Here is a 5,446-nt window from a genome sequence, read left to right on the forward strand (position 1 = left end):
AAGTGCAGGACCCGGCACTTGGCTTTGTTGAACCTCATACAGTTGGCCTGGGCCCATTGATCCAGCCTGTCCAGGTCCCTCTGCAGAGCCTTCCTACCCTCGAGCAGATCAACGCTCCCGCCCAAAAGAAGCCTTTATGTTTTATGATATCCTTTGTATATTAAGACATCCATATTAAAACCCTCATCTATCTCAATGCATAGTTATTGCGTAATTCTTAAATACCACTTTCTTCAAGTATGTATTATGTCTTCAATGATGGAATGAAATTATATAATTCTGCAACACAGAATGATTATGAAAGTGACAATGTGATGAAGTAAGAGCACAATGCCATGTGCTGTTAGCATAGTGCAGTAGACCGGAGATCAAGGTAATGTCCATTTGCTTGAGTATGTCAAAGTTAACTTGAACGGGGGGTTGGGAGTTGGTCACATTTAAATGACAGTGTGCAGCACACAGTTGTTCAGCTCATCTTGCAAAGGGACCAGGACAATGTAGTAGCCTAAAGCATATTCACAAAAATGACCAGGGAAGAAAAGATCCCAAGTTTTGCAACTGCTTTTGAAAATGTACTCAAGAACTACATTCTAGGTGCCACGGAGACCGGGCTTGGCAAAGAGCACGGTGAAACACCGCTCCTAGTTTTTGAAAGTCAGTCCACTTGCTTAGACTCCAGAGCCTACTTCTGAACCACCAGTTTTGTTAGCCTTGTCCAATATCTTCAGCCAACAACACAGATATTACAACAAGTTCCTTCCTCCTACCATGGGTTATCGCACCCGTAAGAGCACTGCAGGAGAAAGCGCGATTCTTCCTGGTCCCAGCTCAGCCATTCCCGTGTGGAGTCACAGTGATGAGACGCAGATGGTGCAAGGAAATGTATAACCACTCCCGGCCACCTACAAAGAAACAAAACAGTGTTCACCCTCTGTGTGCTGCTACAATAGTCAGCTGGGAAGGGTATCAAAAGTCATATTACGAAACCTAGAAAACAAGCTATAGATTACTTATTTTCATGTCTGCATAAACCTATTTCCTCTTCTTGTCAGGGAAGTAGCTGTAGCAGTTTGGAGAGAGAAAAAGCTCTTCTTGAATACACAATAGCCCTGGAAAAGCCCTCTGAGAATAAATTGTAGAAGCAACTAAACATTAATTTGATTTTGAGAAATTTAAGCCAACTTTTGAAGATGTAGTGTTTACTGTAGCAGCTGTTTTACTATTGCAGCAACATACAAAAGCGGCATTAATAAATTTGCTTACGCCCAGAGAGAAAAATGAATATAATGTGGCAGAGGCTCCAGACCTTGCATTCTGTGTGTTTCGTTAAAGTGTGGGGTAGCTCTGCTTTTGCACTGACCTTGCACAGGTGCTGAAACCAAATGTCATGGGAATGACGTCTGTGAAAAGATGCAGGTGGGAAGGGGAACGGTAGCACTCAGGAACGTCGCTGTTACTACAGCGGTTCAGACCCAGGGTCTCAGTACCACTCTCAGACGGTCAGAGCTGCCAGATCTCTAGGTTTTACCATTTTTTGCAAGCTGACAGCTCTGCTCCATCTCCCTTGCTTGGCTCCATGCTGCTTTAACTGGGCTGCGGCAGGGGAAGCTGTTTCATGTCCAGTGGCATCGGAGTACCGGCAGAGCCAGCCCATGTCCGCCTGTGAGAGTCCATGTAGAAATACCTTCATTAATAGAGGCTGGTGGAGGGCTTGAATGCAAAGCTTAATAGCCCTTCCGAAATGTTTGGTATCTTTAATTATACCCCTGACTCTTCCAGATATGCATATAAATCCTTTTCAAATCCTATTACTTTCTTGTCCTCCAAGAGCCTCTGTGATAAGGAGTTTCACAGTTTTTATATATCTTGTGTGAAAGATTTTTTTTTAATTTATCATTCTTTAATTTTCAACCTTTTGGTTTCATTAAATGCCCCCTCACACTCTCCTGATGAGCTAGAAAGAGTGGAAATGCATGGATCTGTGTGCTCCGGAGCATTTATTGCATTGTATGTCCGCACAGTGTCTCTTCTCATGCCTCTCCCCTCTAAGGTAAACAGTCCCAAACATTTTCATACTTCAAAACAAGATTTTTTTCCAAGCTGCTGTGTAACTGAACATCCTTTCTAGGATCAACTGAACATGACCGTACCTACTTCCCATATCAGAAAGGTGAAGGAATTTAGTAACAAATAAACTCCCACAGAGCAGCTGACACAGAGCAGGTGTACCCGGTGGATATAACCAATTCACCTCTGGCAAATGCATTTATTTGGCATAGCTCAGGCACCTGCAAGGTCCAGATATTCTGTTACTTAGGGACTGCAGAGTTAGACAGCCAGGACATCCCCACCAGCAGTGAAATCGATGCTTCTGGTAGGTCAGTTGGATCTTCCGTAAATAGCCCCTATGCAATCTGGATTTTACTTTTATCCTGTACGAGCTTCAACTAGGAGTAAATCCAATTATTCTGATTTTTAAAATGATATTACAATAGACCTGGTAAGACAGGGCAATTAGATCTGACTGGAGACACCGCAGGGTGCAACAGGCTAGAAATATTGCCCCGCTCTCTTCCTTCATGATTGCCATTGCTATTACTGTGGAGTCAAGTTGTTGCCTTGTTATTTCCAGTCAATCATCTCTGTCTCTTTATTCATAATATGCCGCAGGCAAACCCTTCAAGACTGTCCAGGCATTTTGTTTTTATAGCATCAGGTTCTGCATTATCAGAGTTGGTAAGTGAAACCACATGTAATAATAATAATATTGTCTTCTACAAGGAGGTGGGACTATGATGTTGTTTGAGAATAATAATTTTTCACCATATGTGTAACTAATCAGAAGCTAATGTGACAAAATGTTGTATCCCTGAAGAGAAACACAGATAACAATGAGAAGGTCATAGTTCTCTCTTTATTCAAAGAATCACTCAGAAATTTTGACCTCTTACATTCATACTAGTCTGTTTTATCTAATTTAATATTTCCTTCTATAAGGTTATAATCTAATGCATGAAACTGAATATCATAATACACTGGACAAAGACTCCTTGACTAAATAGATTTTTCTATTATTTTTGAATGACTTTGGAATTTTACTTTTATGCTTTGATCCGTTTCTGAAATTCAGTATCATTTATGAAGTTGCCATGAATTTAAAATTCTAGTTATCATGTTATGTCAATAAACAATTGTATTGTGAAGTATTAGTATAAGACATCTGTAAAATATATTAGTGCCTGACTACCACTATTTTTTACATGGAGGTAGCAGGTTTGCACATAAAATACTCAAATTAAAAATATGATCGAGTACACTAGTGTTTATATCACTTTAAACTTTTGGATTCATGTGTGTGACCGAATTGGACATTCCTCCTTTTTATGCTGTATTGAATTGTACTTTAAATTACAGAATTAAATGCTCAAAGCAGAAACCTTGTCAGTTGCAATGTCACTGAATCAAATGCTGTAAAGATGAAGTAGCCCTGCTGTTATTTCTGTCAAAGCCTTCTGGCTATACTTCACATTTGGTGCCTTTATTTGTTCCTCTATTTCTATTTTGCTAAATAAAATGTTGAAGCAACAGCATACACTGTGAAACACAGACTGTAAATATAAGCAGTGAACTCAGGCACAGGTTGAACATATGAAACAAATGCCACATGATTTGGAATTCTCCCCAATTTAGCAAATAAAAATAGTAATAATTTCCAAAGAAATACATGAACATGTATATCAAAACTAAACTAGTGCTGTTTTGGCATGTGGGCTATAAAACAGTTATAAAGCAAGGTAATGGAGTCTCAGACTAACATCCCATACCCAAAAGCCTCACAGGAGTTACAGGATGATTTTTGGAGTACTTTCTGGTCTTTCATAGGTCCCTGATTCTTTTTACCTCCCAGAAACACAATTGTGAGTCGTTTATATTTCTGCTTAATGTTATTCTGAATATACACAGCGGCAGTACTACTCAGAATAAGAGAAAGTCTTAAGATATTATGTTGTTACTGCATTATATTTTTCTTAGGTTACAAAGTGCTCTTTTAGAAAATGTTCTAAATAATTATGCTTCATTTTGCAAAATAAAAATAGCATCTTACATTCAGTTGCTATGATTTCTTTCAAGAGAAGAAGCTGTTATGTAGTAGTCAGTGAACAAAGAGCTTTGCAGATGAGCTGGTTATTCTCTTACTTCATTTTTAAGATGTACTTCTACTAGCCCTGGACTGAAGTTTTAAAAACCACTGGTCTTCTTATGCCCAAATTTCACTGCCAAATGACCTGAAATTGTACACCAAAATAATCACGCACACCATAGGATGTCTCTTCTTGGAGCTGCTTGTGTTTTGTGGGGTTTGGCACTGAAACGCTCTTTTCCTGGCAAATTTGCCACAGTCAAATAGGGGAGATTTGGGGGGCCTGGCTGCCACTAAGCTGCGGATTCTGCAAACAACTGTGTTGCACAAGTTACCCATAGCATAGCACAATGCATAGTACGTGCCCCTGTAAATTCACCTAATTGTGTGTTTTATCTGTATGTCCCATGACCTTCTGGTAAGCAGGTGATTTGCCCAGTCCTTTATACCGTCCTCCTGTGAAGCCAAAAGCAACTTTACTGATTCTCAGTGGTCTGCCTGGAACTATAGAGGAAGAATGCCTTTCTAATTAAATTGTCCCTTGTGCAATTTCACCGTCGCTAACAACTCTGTTTCCTGCTTGCTAATGCTAGCATTTTCTCTAAGGAGAGCAGGTTTGGATACCTAAGCCATGCACCTCGCATGGCTTCCAACCAGCAGCCTTCAAAAAAGGTGAAATTTTAATCTCCATAATTATTGTTCTCATTTAAGGTGATATGTTTGACTAAATTACAGACAAAGCTTGCAACAGGATAGCTTCACTTCATCTTTGTTGATGGAAGGCTTTAATATTAAATGACATGGTTTCCAAACTGAGAATTGATCCTTATTTTATACTATGCAGTATGCAAAGAGAACCATTTGGCTACCAGGCAAAATTTACCTCTGCAAGCTACGTGGAACTTGAATTTTCCAAAATCCTTGTTTATGCTAGGCTTTTGAACATTACTCATTAAGAGGCACGCTCCCTTCGGAAACACAAGAGTTTTATTTGTGATTGGACTGAGAGTCACTTCTCCAAGAATCTGTTAAGAGAATTTTAGCCTGGATCACCTGAAATACAGAACAAGGCACTCAAAACCTACAGCAGCACTTTTAAACCCAACCTGTTCCTGTTTTCTCAGCGCTAACACAAAGTTGTGCTCAGGAAGATCTAAAACAAAGGGATAGCTTAAAAATATTCTCAAGCATGAGAGATGGAACTGAACGCGCTTGAAAAGAAATGAAACACAGAGCAAAACTCCTGCCTACATTTCTCAACCTACGAAAGTTACTGTGATTCAATTCTTATTCTACAAGCTGGCT

This window comes from Aptenodytes forsteri, unplaced genomic scaffold (assembly GCF_000699145.1).
Source record: "Aptenodytes forsteri isolate BGI_AS27 unplaced genomic scaffold, ASM69914v1 Scaffold41, whole genome shotgun sequence".
Lineage (NCBI taxonomy): Eukaryota > Metazoa > Chordata > Aves > Sphenisciformes > Spheniscidae > Aptenodytes > Aptenodytes forsteri.